The sequence below is a fragment of the Mustela nivalis genome, assembly GCF_964662115.1.
Source record: "Mustela nivalis genome assembly, chromosome: 4".
In the NCBI taxonomy this organism is placed as follows: domain Eukaryota; kingdom Metazoa; phylum Chordata; class Mammalia; order Carnivora; family Mustelidae; genus Mustela; species Mustela nivalis.
In genome coordinates this window covers 11,567,046-11,584,095 of record NC_139023.1, presented here as the reverse complement: position 1 = coordinate 11,584,095, position 17,050 = coordinate 11,567,046, and the positions used below count along the sequence as shown (strand labels likewise).

Here is a 17,050-nt window from a genome sequence, read left to right as displayed (position 1 = left end):
GCAGGGAGCCTGCTTCCCTTTCTCTCTGCCTGCCTCTCTGTCTACTTGTGATCTCTCTCTATCAGATAAATAAAAAAAAAATCTTTAAAAAAAAAAAGAATATACACGGGATGTCCTTTAGTTAAATAAATAAACATTATGGATTTTGTTTAGACTATAAACCTATTTTATTATGAGACAAATAAAGACAATAAGAAAAAAAGAAGAGAACGAAGAAGCCTAAGGAAAATCCAACAAAAATACCACCATAAAATCCTATTCACTGTTTGCACACTTAGCCCAACAATTTAATGCCGCACTTGTGATATAGCAAGGGCTCTTTATTGATGTCTCCCTTGTAAATATAAACTCTGGCATTTTTCAAACAGAACACTGGTTGGTTATGGAGGAAAGGATATTTGTTTTACTTAACTATAAAATGTCAGGACATGTTCTGGTCCATCGATATTCTGAAATGACACACTGTCCCTGGAGGATGGCACCATAACAAATGGAAGGTTATTCCAGTGTTTAGATTCCATCTTCTTGTTTCCCACACTCACACACAATCCTCATCCTTCCTATCTTGTTACAGTAGGAAATGATGAGTGGAAAAATGCTAACATTTTGATGTCTAACCTAAAATATGGGTGAGTTAAGTTTAATTGTAAATGTGTATATTAACATCTATCTATTTTTATTACCTAGCAGTTTGGTTTTCTTCATGTTCTTTGGTATTGCCCTTGGAGAATTAGTTCACTTTTTCTTTATGAGATTATGAATTACATAGATCTATTAGAATAGTGCCAAGTAACCTTACTTACATGAATCAATAAAGTAATAGTGAAAGAAAAAAGTAAGTGAGAGTCAGAAGGGGAGAGACAAAAAAATCTTACAAAGAAAAACTAGTACTTACCAAGAAAGCAAGTCATATGACAATACCAAGTGAATAAGAAGGGCCTTTACTTTTTTTTAAATCAGATGTGTTTCAGCACTTACTAAACCCTATATATCTTTTTTCCATTGAGAATATACTAAAGATTAGTTTTGCTTTGCATTTGAGAAGAGAATATATATCTATAAGGCTTAGAAATCAATGAAATTATACTAAATAATTTAAAATGAATTTGACTGTAATTCTTTTTGCCTTCTAAAACATTTGTATGTTTTTTATATTACCCAGAGAATAGCAGTAATTTTTAATGGGTGGTTCAAATATAGCATAGATTATTCACCTAATAAGTATTTTCTTGACACTTGATAAAAATTAAAACTTAAATTGTAATTATGGGACATAATCTCTAGACAAATAATATACTACTGAGTCTATCATTTGGTTTCTCAAACTTTATGCTACACAGATCATTGCCTGGGGATACTGTTAAAATGAGATTCCTAGTGTATCCCCAAGGTTCTGATGCAGCGAATCTAGAAAGAGGGTCTATTCATTAGCACTTCCGCAAGCTCTCACATGATTCTGATTCTGATAGTTCTATGTATCACATTATGAGTAACAGTAGGCTAAGACATAATATTTACAAACCTTAAAAATGATTTCCTTATATTTAGCTCTGACTGAATTAACGTCAGTTCTGACATCGAATTGACAGGTGGCAAAAAGGTGAACTATTATACAAATTTCCCTAGAAACTAAGTGAAAAAGAATTTTCCTTCTATCCAGTGTATAATCATGCACACACATATGGCTCCCACTGAGGAACATGAGCCCCTAAAGGCTCAAAGGAAGTAAATTAAATTCCAAAATATGTGCCTCCAGCTACTTGTGAGAAATGTAGACTAAGCATCTATGGTCACTTGATTTCAAAAGAATTATTATTTTATTAATTACAGTATTCAATGAATGAATGAATTTTGGCCAATTTTGGATATCTTTAAAACTTAAAGTTTGCCAGTCAATAGAAGAAAAGCACACTTTAATAATTCAGAGGAAACATACTTGAAATAAATGAAGATTTCAATTTTATTATGACAATTGTCACCACTTATTAAGCACAAGTAGTTCTTTAATAAAGTGGTTATCATTTTTGGCATAGAGGTGTTCCATCTTGGACATGCATTTGTTGAAATAGGGAGATGGTGCTCTTTGGAAACATTTTTAATGTTTCAATCATTTCTACGGTTGGCTTACTGCAACTTACTTTTCTCTCTGTCTTATTCACAGATGCCTAGACTGACACTAAGATTAATATTTGATGGGTCCATTTGTTTCCTGGTCATGTGCTTTACAATCTTCTGTTGTAAAAATCAGCAGGTTCAGTTTATCTTGGTTTCTGTGGGGACAGGTTTTGGTCATTATTTTCAACTCAATAATATGATCTCATATTTGACATGATTTAGAAAAACAAATGGAGGATTTCAGTGTACTTAAATACATCCGTGCTCAGGAAAAGCACCTCATCTCTTGGGGCTTCAGACTTCCAGTCTCTGACTCTTGAGTCTCATCTTGGATAACAGGTAATACATTCACATATGATCAAGTATGATGTCTTATTTTAATCTATTGTTCATTGGAACAACTTAAAAACCACTTATAAAATGTATATTATTGACTGATAATTTCTCATATAGAAACAATTTAAAGACATAATGATCTGATGTGAAGATCTGAAGGTGAGTTGAGGATGTCAGGGCCTCTGAATTGACAGCAGTCATGTTACAAAGAGAACGAAGTGGAAAGAAGGAATTGTGCTCCATCATCTCTGCTGGTGGGACTTTCTAAAAACCTTTTATCCTTGACTAAATCCATGACATCAACTTTGTTAAAAGTTACTTTTACCTTTAACTCAAAGTCGGAATCGAAATTTTGTGAGAAAATGGTCTCAGAAGAGTGTCAGCTCTCTTTTGGCAAATATGTTTATTTCAGAGTTTAAAGTTACCTTTTTTAAAAGTTACTTTATTCCCAGCACTAATTCATTTTCCATAACCTTCTCATTGTCATTTTCATCATTCAAAATAGGGGTTTTTTCCTGCAAAGTTAACATTGTATAAAGTACTATTTCATTTTAATAATTTTCACTTTCTTAACCCATTTTCATTTTATTGTAATTTGGCTGGAAAAAAGTTTGTAGTATCTCAGATGTTTTTCATTGTGTTTTTGGGATATATCTTTTCAAACTCCTAAATCAATCAGTCTAGCGAGGTAGTTATTTATCCATCTGTGGAAGATCACTTTCTGTGTATTTCCATCTTTTTCTTTCAATAAGCTGCCAGGTAGAAACAATGCTAAAAGTTACATCTTATTTTGTATCATAACATGACTGAATATCTGGTGTACATAATAGATGATAGAAAAACTTCACCAAGAAATATTTAATTCCATAAGCTATTAAATGCCACAGTCCTGAGCTTACACTAATGAGACAGAACAAGCAGATAAGGAGCAAGGAAAGTGCCATCATCCTTGAGTTCTGCTTCATATGTTAAAGTAAATTTAGAGCTATTTAGCAGAAGAACACTTTCTTCTATTTCTAAACATAAGTTGTTACTTTAATGTTCTATCAAAACTGGTGGTTGGAAAAAAAAGCCTTTGCCTATTATTTACCTTATAGTTTGAAAATTTTTATATCTATGTCTTCAATTCAGAAATAAATAATCTACCTTACTTCTTCTACAGCAATAAAATTGGGTTTACTTGTATACAGAGAATTACAAATACATGCCAAATAATCCCAGATCACATTAATTTAGTTGAAGGAGCTAATATGGAGAATCAATTACTTTTACCGATTCAATTTCTCAAAGTATCTACAGATATTGTCCCTAAAACTTTTCAATTTGGTTTTTCCCTTCCAAATATCATTCATTTTTAAGCCTGAAATCTGACTTGTTTTCACACACTCCGTTATGAAACCAGTCCCTATTGTTTGTCAATCTATCTTCTAAACATTTCTTTATGCTCTGCCTCAACTCTCCTCCTGTCATTCTGTGAGCCCCATAATCTCATAACAATCTAAGAGGCCAGCCTGACTCCATCACTGTCCCCCCTACATGCTGAAGGATGTCACTTCCAGCTTGTAATCCTCCCCCTCCTTTGTCATTCTCAGATTGGCTCCCAACACTTCTTACTTATCCTACATAATCTCGCACAACCTTAGCTTTTGCTTTGCTTTAATGCACTCATCCTCATGGTCTCTTCAAGTAGTCCCTTTTGGGTGTTTCTATAGCACTTTATTTCCAAATCACAGCACTTATCTTTATTTAGCAATATCCCCTACCAGTTCTAAGTTCCCTGATGACAGACAATGTGTTTCCATTGTCTTTTTCTTTCCTGTATGTCTCCCAAGGCTTTGGAGCATAGTTTGATCAATAAATGTTCGACTTGTAAAAGCAGGAATGAATACGCTACTGATTTTCATATATGCTTTCACAGGACTCAGTCAAATATGAAGATCTTTGTCTTTGCCTTTATCATGGTCCTCATGGTTGCCATGATCGTAAGTATATCAGGAAACTTTGAATAATATGTTCTCGGTAGTTATCCAAAGATTCTCTTTGTTTCTTGTGTCCTGGCCATTGTTTATATTTTCCTGATCACGGCTTTATAGATTTTAATGTTTTTATATGGACAATTTCTTTCAGTTAACCTAGATAAGTTCATTAGGGGTTTAGAATAAATCCTAAAATAAAACATACACACATACACCTGTGCTAAACACACATGGACACGCACACACACTCAGTGCACATGGACACTAAACTTACAGGGCACTGGTATGTAAAAATGAAATTTTTAAAAGAATGCCACAAAAATGTGGGACTCAGAGGCTGATAAAGAACACGTGAATATTATAATTTCAGACGAACCAAATGTCAGGAGCTCCTGCCCGTGTTTTCATCTACTTGTATGTCATCAGGTGAAACCTGACCTGTCTGAAGCTTTCCTCCTCCTCCACTTCCTCCTCCACTTTCCAGCCATCCCTCCCTTCCTCTGCTCAGCCTCCTCCTCTCCTTCTTCCCCTCCTCCTCTCCCTTGGCTCGCACCACCTCTGCCTCCTCCTTTTTGCCTTTCCCTTCCTCCTCCCCCACCCCTAACCTCTTCAGGAAAGGTTAGGAGGAAACAGGAAAGAGGGGAAGGACTCTGGTCCTCCTAGTCAACCTCCTACTTTTGTCCTTCCCCTAATCCCCCCCTTTACTCCCACTTCCTCCTCATTGCTCCTACCTTTGTTTCTTATTCTATTCAAATAATGTTCTTTTTGTTTTGGTATTCTTTGTGTCTAGCTACCAACAAATTCTTCAAGAAATGAGGATGACTGGGTGGCTTAGTCAGTTAACCATCTGCCTTCACCTCAGGTTTATCTCGGGATCCTGGGCCCCACATTAGCAGAGAGCTAACTGCTCAGCAGAGAGCCTGCTTCTCCCTCTGCCTCTCCCCCTAACTTGCTTGTGTGCTTGCTCTCTCACTTTCTCTGGCAATTAGATAAATAAATAAAATTTTTTTAAAAAGAAATAATTATACTTCTTTAATTGATCAGAAAAGTTCTAGTGGATGTATCAAAAAAGTTATTTATGGCATCACAGTATATCATTTTATTTTTTAATAAAAGGACAAAAGTGCAAAAAATAAAAATCTAAGAACAGAGAAAAACATAGTACCAGACTCTTTTTAGTACATACAGTATTTAAATATAAGTAGCTCTTAACCTATATAAAACATATCCCAGACACATATGTTTTAAGCAACTTTGAAGCTTAGGTTTTCAATATCTGTCCCATTCACACATGAAAGATTTTCCTTTTCATATATGCAAAAAAAAAAATAAATGCACCAGAAGGAGTTGATACTAGAATGTAGAAAATTAATTACAGCAAAAATCTACTCTTCACTTCTTCTAAAAATGTCATTAAACAAACAAAAAAACTAGTTTACTTTATCAGTCATGAAGCTTTTTTTCTTCATTTTATTTAATCATAATTAAGGCAGCGTGGTACATTTTTTTTTTTAAGATTTTATTTATTTATTTGACAGACAGAGATCACAAGTAGGCAGAGAGGCAGGCGAGAAGGAGAGGGGGAAGCAGGTTCCCTGCGGAGCAGAGAGCCCGATGAGGGGCTCGATCCCAGGACTCTGGGATCATGACCTGAGCTGAAGGCAGAGGCTTTAACCCACTGAGCCACCCAGGTGCCCCAGCGTGGTACATTTTTTATACTCAATTTCAAGTTATAAAATGAAGGTGTTCATTATTATTTTTTACTTTTTTCCCAGGGAGCTGATTCGTCTGAAGAGGTAAGACATTTTCATTCACGGGTAAACTTGATAATGAAATCTGCATTAAGATCTTAATCTGTTTTTGTTTTTGTTTTTGTTTTGAAAGAAATATAGGAACTATTTTCCTGGCCTTGTAAGTATTCCCCTGATAATATGGTATAGTACAAACATATTTTCTCCTTGACTATTTATTCTATATAAAGAACCAATACTTATCTCTGAAACATATCTATATAATGAATGGTTAGAGGACACATTGATTGTACTTATTTATGATACACTGGTAAAATAACCCAAGTCTTGGATAGTAGTAACATTAAATAGAAACTCATAAGGCCAGCCTGAAGACACCAACTATTCTCTTGGGATTTAAGTATCTCTGTCTGGCAAATAATTGCCTTGGCCAAAGAACAGTTGAAATTCTAATTCTACTATGTATGATATATGCCTAATGGAGCATAGAGGCTGCTAAAAGCACATATGAGATAGTAAGCGTCCGCCTTCTGATTCTTTTGGAAGATGATGAAGGCATTAGATTAATGTAATTTACCATGTTAAAATAGATAGAAAACTTCATTTCCTTCTTTCTTTTTTTCCAGATTTTAAAAATTTATTTATTTGAGAGAAAGAGAAAGAGAGAGCATGAGTAGGGGCGGGGAAGGGGCACGGGGAAAGGGATAAGCACACTGTCCCTGAAGCAGGGAGCCTATCTTGGGGCTCAATTCCAGGACCCTGGGATCATGATTTGAGCCAAAGGCAGATGCTTAACAGACTGAGCCACACAGGTGCCCCTAACATTTTTCTTAATGAAATGTACATAGATATCCCTTGCTCTTTTGACATGCCATATCAGTATGATAATGTCTCAAAAATTTTTAGTAATGAAGTACGTAGATGAGTTTAAACGACATCAAATAAGAATAATCAGAAGGAGAGATGAAGGCTATCTGATTTAACAAGAAGCCAGTATTAAATAATATGGGGCTTCCACGAGATTGTAAGCTTATTCTAAGTGAAGAGTCAAAGTAACAATTCCATCTAACCTAGAATTAGTAACTTTCCTTCTCTCGCATATTCAAGGATGGCAAAGTAAGAGCTTGGATGTAATATTATAAAGAATATGTAAACCTTTTATACGTGGTTGGCTATGATCAGTGGCTCCACACATATTATAAAATGTGTGGCAAAACTGTCAACAAATAGTAAAAAGTAAATGCTTTCTCATTTTAAACTTGTTTTAAACATTTCTTTTCAAAAAAGTGAAAACCTGGGGCACCTTCCTGGCTCAGTCAGTTAATCGTCTGCCTTTGGCTCGGGTAGTGATTCCAGGGCCCTAGGATTCAGCCCCTTGTTGTGTCCAACTCCCTGCTGTGCAGGGAGCCGCCTTCTTCCTCTCCCTCTGCCCCTCCCTCCAATCCTGTTCTTTCTTTCCCTCTCAAATAAATAAATAAAATCTTTTTTTAAGTGAAAACCTAACCTAAGTTTAGAAAAAACAATCACATGGATGACATATAAGTTCCTATTGACCTTAATAGCTAAGATTTTAAAGGAAATTATTTTGAAATATTTGCACATTGTCTTAATTCTCTGCAACTATCCCTTCATTTTCTTTGTATACAGAATAGGTATCCAGCAACTTGGTCATATCAACCTTATCAACCTTATCTTTATCCTTATCATTATCCCTATCCTTATGGTCAGTAACCCCAGGACACGATCACAAAGGTAAGGTGAATCTAGTAACATTTCATATTCTTTAGAAGTATCAGTGGTGACATTAAAACAAGAATAAACAAAACCAAAGCATTAAACCAAAGCAGCCCCAGTTTAGGAAATGGAGCCTGGTGTAGCTCTCTTAAAATGCAGTTATTTACCTAAATGTTTCTGAGAGAAAACTTCTGTCCTGGTGTCATGAAAGGGCTAGGATTTGAGGATGAGAACACCATTGTTGGAAAAGGTTTATGACAATTACTATTTCATGACCTTGAACTAATCCTAATCTTTTCTAAACTTCATTTTCTCATGGGCAAAATGGGTATTTGATGAGATTGAACCAATTCATAGAATTGGTGAAACTTAGAAAGACATTACATAAGACCCTGATCAGAATTGCTATAATATGGTTGCAGACCGCCTTGTCCCTAAATCTGTGCCTAATATTATTTAAGACTTTATCTTCTAAAATGTAATCTTTGGAGCAGCTGCACCAGCACCTCCTGGGTAATGGTTGGAAATGGAGAGTCTAAAGCCTCATCCTGACCTATGCAATCAGAATCTACATTTTTATAAGATTCAGAATGCAATAAATTTTGAAATGTTTCCTCAGGAATTCTGAGGAGCAATTAGAATAGTGACAACCGCTCTAATATACTACTAACAAGAAGGAAAGAAAATATTACTAATTTCTTTTTAGAATGTCAATTTTATTTAAAACAACATTACATGTTCTAAATTCTATGAAAGATTAAATAATTCGGTATAAAATAAAGCATTTGGCTGGGGGGAGGGTACGAAAAGAAGAGTGTCCTACAATTCAGAGTGAAATGGTTCAGAGGTTTTCAATTATTTTTAATTACACATGGAGAATTCATCCACAGGGAATTACCTGTTGCCATTAATAACAGGGCAAAGAATCTGAACTTGTCCTGCTAAGCATTAGGTAGTTGCTGAGTACATAGAACAAGGAAGGATGTACTAAAAACATTGTTGGGAGAGATTAATACGGATGAACTGAGTAGGCTATCGTTAAGGGGAGGAGAGGTGGAAATGAAATAGGTTGGTGATATAAAGACACTGGGGAAATATGAGAAAAGGACCCCAAGAAAAGACAGTAAATAGGCTTGAAGATCCATTAATGAGACTAAATCAGGGAAGGAGGGGGAAAAAGATGGATGTAAGTCCTCAGAATCTGATTACCAAGTCCACCTGCTGAGCACTATGCCTTTCAGAAAGAGACTGTGCTGGCCTGTTGACCATCTGTTTGTTGGCTTTAACTGTCATTCCTCAGGGAATTTGGCTTGGTGCATAGGTTTTTCTTTGTTTCAGCAGGAATGTTAAAGACTGGCTAGGTTAAGTTTGAAAGACAATAGCAGTTAAGTTGAAAGTGACAAGGGGAGAAAAAAAGACAGAAATTCATTCAATCAGTTTTTCAATAATGATTCAGCATGTTTTAATTCTCCCAAGTAATAAGAAAAGTAACCCCTTGGTATATATTTATAGCTTCTTCAGAACAAAATCCATCGCATGGAGAGAACACTTAAATCTCAGAAATCTGCAAAGTGTCTCAAAATCCAACAGAAAAGGCTTTTCCTTTATAGGCTAAAGAGAAGTCAGCAAAGATTAGCAGGTACATTTGAGGGGAACTGGGTGAGCAGTGGGAAAGGACCAGTAGGATCTGACACAAAGCGCCCACTGTGGTTAGCGAAGCCTCTGGATCAGTGTTTGATAGAGGACGCACTCCATCTTTACTGCTTGTTCAGACGTGAGGCAAGCAGAGCTCAGAGCCAGTAGGAAGGAGAGAGGCCTGATGAGCATTTCATCTGGACCAAGCAAAGGGTATCAAACGGACACCTGTGAGCACGTGGTCACTCTCAGGAACGGAACTAGATACAACTCAAAACCAGGAAAGCAGAAGGGTATCAGCAATGACTTGATGTATAGTTCAAATTTAATAAAAAGAGTGTTTTCTCTTTCTCCACAGGCTTGGCGGAAAGTCCTATTTTTCTCTCTTACTCATGATGACTCTTCCTATTCAGAAATCCTTTACCCATCTATGTCACTATTTAAAAATGATTAGACCCATAAATAATCTCTAGCTTTTCCAAAACAGAAAAGAAATCCCATCAAATAATATTAAAGGAACAAAACACACCAGAGATTAATGATCAATATTTTTAAAATAATAGTAATAGGAGTCTCTGAACTATTTGAAATTTTCTTTTTTCCTCTATGTTAATAGCATTATAAAAATTTAAAAAAAAAAAACTTGTCGTGTGTAGTAAATTGATTTATCAAACATATACTGCTTCTCCAATTTTGTTTGTTCCTGGCATAGCCATTACAGATTATCAAAACTGGTGGTTTAAATAAAGAAATTTATGCTTCATGGTTCTGTAGTCAGAGCCTTATTCTTTCTGACAGCTGTGGTGTACAATCTTTCTTCGTCTCTACCTAGTTTCTAGTAATTTATTGGCCATTTTAGAATTCCTGGGTTTGTAAATGCATTATTTCAATCTCTGCCTCTCTTCTCCCAAAGCAATCTTCACCCTCTGTGAGTCTCGCTTCTTCTGAAGACACTAGTCAAATGGATTAAGTGCCCAGTCCACTCCAGTATGAATTCATCATAACCAATTACATCTGTAGTGGCCCATTCTTTCCAGAGAAGGTCACATTCTGAGGTCTTGGGGTGAGGACTTGAGTATATAAAGTGGGGAGGAACACAACGGAATCCACTCCACCCAGCTGACTTTCGATTCCCAATATAATTTTTCTGCAACTGTTATAGGTCAATGCTTGTAATATACTTCATTATATCAACATTTCCAAAGAAAAGACATTCGGTGCTGTTTCATAATCTCCTGGGACAATGATTATGGAAGAAAGTAGTTTATGACATACATGCGTGGTTATTTAAGGGACATGAACAATCTCATTTTAATTTTGAAACTGTTTATACTAGAAGACATTCTAATTCACGCAATTTACATGAAATCACTAGAACACTACTCAAAATCTTGCCTTTAGTTTTAAAAATACTCCTAAGGAAAACAGAGGCACTTTTAACAAGCAGCTGAAAAGAAAGTCTTTCAGCTGTACAATATTTGTAAATATTGACATCTAAAAGTATACAAATTAGGCTGAATTACAATTTTTATGAGATAGAATATTTTATTCACCAAAATTCATGGAGATAAAGTTTCTCTTCTGGAGCAAAGTAGCCAAAACTAAAGGCAAATCTCTAACCCCCAGAAGGGTGCCCACAGCAGGGAGAACCAAGTGGGACCAAAGATATTTGCAAGGAACAAAAGGAGGGTGTTAAGGCTCAGAACCAGAGATAGAAGTTGGTAGAATGCTGGCGGGCACCTGGGTGGCTGAGTGGGTTAAGCCTCTGCCTTTGGCTCAGGTCATGATCTCAGGGTTCTGCGATGCAGCTCCCCATTGGTCTCTCTGCTCCGTAGGGAGCCTGCTTCCTTCTCTCTTTCTCTCTGCCTGCCTCTCTGCCTACTTGTGATCTCTCTCTGTCAAATAAATAAATAAAATCTTAAAAAGAAAAAGAATGCTGAGCTGTGTGTATTGTGTGTTCCTCCTGAACTACCTTTTGGCCATCCAACTTACACACTTTGATAAAAAAGATTCTGAAATTTAACAAGCCCAAAATAGAAATTTTTGTTGTTCCTAAGTCTTATCGAATATCACCTTATACTGGGACAGACACTAACCTCAGATAAATCAGTCATTTTTTTTTCTCCTCTGCCCTAACTCTTTACATAAAACCAATATATATCTGGTCTGTGTTTGGGTCTCTTTTTTTATCCGCTTCCCCAACAACTGTACACACACTCCTTTCTGATGTTCAGTTCCAGGCTCATGGGGCTTCCTCACACTTATTTGTACTAACTCAAACTCAGCTGAGGACTAAAAGAAACCTGCAGATCTCCAGAATTCTTTGTCTGGGCAGTTTTCTCCTGCTTTTGAGATGTTTTCCTTCTGGTATTCTGCTATGTTAATTACAGATTCTTGCTGCACTGATATCAACTATTTCTCCTCAAATCAAGGGAACTGGCACCACATTTCTGTGCTACAGTTTGTAAATTCTCTCCAGTGAACAAGCTGGGTCAACCATAGGATTTATCTTGCTTTTTGTCTCTTTCCTCAATTATTACATCCTAAATTTGTATTATATATCTTAATATTGATGTATTATATATTATGTTGTTTTTTCCAGTTAATTAAGTCAGGAGGATGAATATAGTCTCTGACATATAATCATCACGGGAAGCTAGAAGGAGTAAAAGTCTCTTGACGTCCTTAAAAGCCCTAAAATTCCTGCATAATCTAGCCCTTTTGGCTTCTCTGATCCCAGTTCCACCAAATAGCTCAACTCCAACCACACTATCCTATTTGCTGCATTTTTTAAGAGTAGCAGATGTGTTCCCATCTCACAGACTGGAATATAGTGGGCTTCTCTATCTTTATTCTTCACTTTTTATTTCCTTAAAATTTTTACTCCTTTGCTCAGGAAGGTATTTCATGGCCACCTTACATACTATTATAAACACATCCTTTCCAGAACTTCTAATCTTCTTCCCTCATACCAACCTTCTCTTAATATCTATTACTATCCAACCAACTACCTATTACTTATCATGTTTGTTACGTCTCCTTCCAGAGTAAAACTCCCATGAAATCTGAGATTTTTGCTGTTGCTCACAGTCTGTTCTAAGTGCATGCAAGTGTTCCCAACATCTATTAACTATTCAATAACTATTGGCAAACTTCAGTTACATACCAGATTTTATCTTCATATTCATTTTCATACATTCTTTTTAAGATAAAACATTTTATGTAAAAAATAAAAGGAATTGTGTTTCTGTGATATTTGCAAAATGTTTTCACAGCTGTGTTCAAATTTGAACTTGATCTGGAAGATCACAGAAATTTATCATGTCCCCCCACCCAAGAAAAAGTGGGTGGGTCATTCCTGGTCAGAGGCAAAATGGGGAGTCAGAGAGATGTGAACATGCATGGTGTTCTCAGGAAAGAGTGTGAATGACACTTGATGAGCAGAAAGATTCATGGCCCCAGAGCTCCGCTGTTCAAAATTCGAATGGCCTTGAATATGATGTGAAATATCTTCAGTTTTACATCAGACATGATAAGGAGCCAGAGAAATGTTTTTAGCCTAAGTTACCTGATTTATCTATTATGTTAAAAAGTTTTGTGAGGAGGCTATAGAAAATATATTTTGGAAAAGACTGATAAAAAAGTGGGAGATCAATCACAAAGCTAGAGGGGATTGTCCATGCATCCGATGGGAAGATATCCAGTGCAGAGGGAGTGGACGGGTGGTTAGGGAGAAGAAGCCATGAACGTGTAGGCTTTCCACAAGCTGGAGGGTCAGTGAAAGAGTGAATTAGTGGTGTGAGTAGTGCGAGTACAACCTGAAAGATGCTCTCTGAGAAAACAGAGAACTGAAGATCATCGTAGACTCGACGAAATGAACAAAGCGAAGATTTATGAGAAAGAAGTTAACCAGAAGAGTAAGGTCTTAGATGAAAAAAGACAAGTAGATGGACACTCAAAGTAAATTTATTTTTTGGTTTTAAAGAAATGGAAAAGCATGGTTGCATGGGTGCTAGTCTCTTTGAAATGAGAAGTAATAAATACGAGTCAAGAAGGTGACTGAAGAAGCAAGCAAGGCTGAATGTAAAATTAAAGATGCGACTGAACACCACAACATGCCAGATTTTCCGTCCCCATTGGCTCAGTCAGGCTTCCTCCACCCCGGATAGGAGAGTCAGTTAATGAAGTAGCTCCATAAAAGGCGATGTGATTAACTGCCAGCAACAAAGAAAACATAAGATCAAAACCAATTTTTTAAATGGTGGAGAATCTGGCTTCAAGAGAAATCAGTTTGTGAATGGCTGCTAAATTCCCCGTACTGAAATTGTCCTTTGTTGTTTCCAAATACAGTAATACATGTGTAAATTTTTAGATGAACTCTTACACAAGATTATGTTAACATAGTGGAGGTTCAGCCTTTGCCAGTGAGCCAGCAAACTGGCTTTCCAAACGTGACTAGATCTCTAAAAAACCCAAACAATCATACATAGGCATTTTGCAGCAAGGTCTCATCCTGGTGGATCTGAGGCAAAACTTATTTAGTTGTGTTTGATTGGCTCACACAACATTTCAAGTGTTTTTAATCAGTTCACAATATATAAAGAGCAGATTCATATAAACATTCAACTATTTTCCTATCCTTCAAAATTAGAAGATGCGCCAAGATAGGGACATTAATTATATAACTCAAAATTTACAAGAGAAATGTACTAACTCTGTTCTTTCAGAGGAGGCTTGCTCTCTTAAGTAACATATGCTCCTACAACATCATTTTTTTGCATACCTGATCCTACTTTATACAGTTATGTCACTTAGAAAGTCAGTGCAGTTTTTTTATACATTTGTAACTTCTGCTTTAGTGGATTCCATAAAATATGTATCTACTTTATACTTATTACCAGCTTGTTAAGAATCTTAACATTAGGTTAGATCATGTTATTATTTTTATCATCATTATAACATTTTTAAAGAAGCAAAACCAGAGAGAAAAGAAAACAGAATTCATTCCGGGAACACCTAGATGGCTCAGTCAGTTGAGCAACAAACTCTTGATTTCATCTCGGTCATGATCTAAGGGTCGTGACTGAGATCCAGCCATGACTCGGGCTCTGGGCTGAGCATGAGCCTGTTTAATATTCTCCCTTCCCTCTTCCTTAGTCCCTCTCCTACTCTCTTTCTCTCTCAAATAAATGATCTTTTTTTTAAAAAAAAAAAAAATAAAGAATTCATTCCAGATATTCATTTGGGGTATTTGACAGCTGGAAAGGTATTACAGAATTATTTTGTCCAAAACACCATATTCTTGTATAGGAAAGGAGGTGCCAGGAGAAAAAGAAAATTTAAAAAAATAATTTTTTTCTTGAAGCAGAAGACTAGTCCAGAGCAGAGAAAGGACACACCCAAAGTACAGATGATCATTATACATTATAACATCCTCATTTCCTGCTATCATGTTCTAAATCAAACTGTGTTGAAACACTCCTTGGAATCTGTGTGGAAAAAAATCTGGAAGAAAAACAATTTCTAATCATAGTGACTTTTTAGAATTCAAATGGATTTTTAAGTATTTTGAACAATGGAATTGCTATAAATGTTAAATAGTACTGAAATAACTCTTCCTCGATCATTCACTGTCTGGCCTCCTGGTCTTCTTTGGAGAACAAGGTAATATTTTCATCCAGGCTTCCAGAACTCCAGCAACCACTTACTTTGTGGGTGGTCCCTGGACCACTTTCTTCATCTGGAAATTGAAGCCAAGAATGCTTAAAATACATAGTTATTCTGAGGATTAGAAATCATATTATAAGAAGTGCTGAATAACTACAAGTGCTTAAAATTTCCATTTCTAATAGGTTAAATACATGTTTAATTAAAACCTAATGGTTTCACATGTTTCAATTTCTTTCACCAACGTAAAATACTATCTCTAAGAAAAACCAACTGAAAAAGAAATACATAAAATGCATCTATTTCAGATGTTTAATAAACGCAATAAAATACGCCTTACCATTTTATGTTATGCCTTTGCAATGTGAAATGTCTTGTGCATATTGTATGTATGAAATACTATTTTCATCTTAGAAGAACAAATGAATACATCAACTACATGCCATTATTACTCAATGTTAAGCTGAGGAAGTTTGTGCTATGGGCCTGGAAATTATTTCAAAATTATCCAATGCCAATACTAAAACAGATCATTTACTATGTGTATATATACACCTTCTTCATTCACATAGGTATGTATTATAAACATCTTTATGTTGTTCAGGTAAAAGTTAAAATTACCCTTTAAAAATAGATTTTAAATATGTATACTATAATGAGTAAAATGTATGGAAAATACATTAGAAAAACTTTATTTAAATCTTTGCATATTCACTTAACCACAGGCTGAAGAAGGTGAATTTATACTTGATCAAAACACCAGAGTAAGCTGGCTGGAGGTGACCTTAGAAGTCACGTAGTCCCATTTGTTAGATGTGGTCAGTGAGGCCCAGTGACGTTCGGAGGCTTGGGAAAACTTCAGCAGCCAGTCTGGGGTTAACCAGGAACTAGTAGTACACCTGACCTCCAACCTGGTTACATCCACCTGCTACTTCTTCAGAGAAAGCCAGGCTGCATTTCACCTCACCTGACATCTGATACAAAAGGGAGCCTGTGGTGTTTTGTGTGTCTGATAGATGTTCTTCACAAAGTGCCTGTCAGTGAGAATAATGCCAGACAATGACTCTATCTGAATGGACCTTCCACGTTTCAGCAAGTATCTCTGTTGAACAACAACAACATAAATGGCTCTTTCAAAATAAACCGTGATATTCACATCCATGATCTTCTTTAAAGCATCTGCTTTTATTCCCCTTCATTGCCCTTTCTCCATGATCTGGTATAAAGATAATGATTGAGAAATGTCAGAACCTGCCATTTAACAGATAAAATCTCTTCTTGCTTTTCTGTACACAATTTCACAGCCCCAAGGAACCATGAAGTTCTTCATCTTTACCTGCCTTTTGGCTGTTGCTCTGGCAGAGCATGTCAGCACAATGGGACATATAATGGTATCCATTCTTACCTAGATACATCAGAGCAAACCTTTTACCTCACGCAGACTACAGGGGTGTGGGCCACATTTTGGAGTTTTATGCTAATGATCAAGTAGGGGATAAATATGGAGCATTTACAAATTGACTACTGATACCCAAAAAATAATGCTGGAGTCCAATTTTTTTTTTTGCACCACATATTTATAATTTTATTATTTTTTAATATCTCTGGAATCTTCTAGTAGTTCATCTAGTGAAGAAAGATACCCTTTATTTTAAAGTGAAACAACTAACTCAAGGAATAGCGGCTTTCTATAAGCGTTATATAATACCTTGAAAATTCTTAGCAAATCCACATCTAAACTAAGCATGTAATGAGAAAACCATATGCATTCTCAAAATCAGTTTTGAGAGGCTGAAATTGACAATCTTATATGAAGCCTTATTTATTCTACCCTGT

The 17,050-nt window shown here is 36.0% G+C and overlaps 1 long non-coding RNA gene across 1 annotated transcript; it reads left to right on the top strand.

Annotated features, from left to right (window-relative positions):
* The first annotated feature begins 2,365 nt into the window (after positions 1 to 2,365).
* Positions 2,366 to 10,312, top strand: LOC309862477. The gene is made up of 6 exons (XR_014310541.1): positions 2,366 to 2,454; positions 4,370 to 4,433; positions 6,203 to 6,223; positions 6,312 to 6,338; positions 7,826 to 7,930; positions 9,906 to 10,312. It is a non-coding gene; the product is annotated as an uncharacterized lncRNA (long non-coding RNA).
* Positions 10,313 to 17,050: the final 6,738 nt, after the last annotated feature.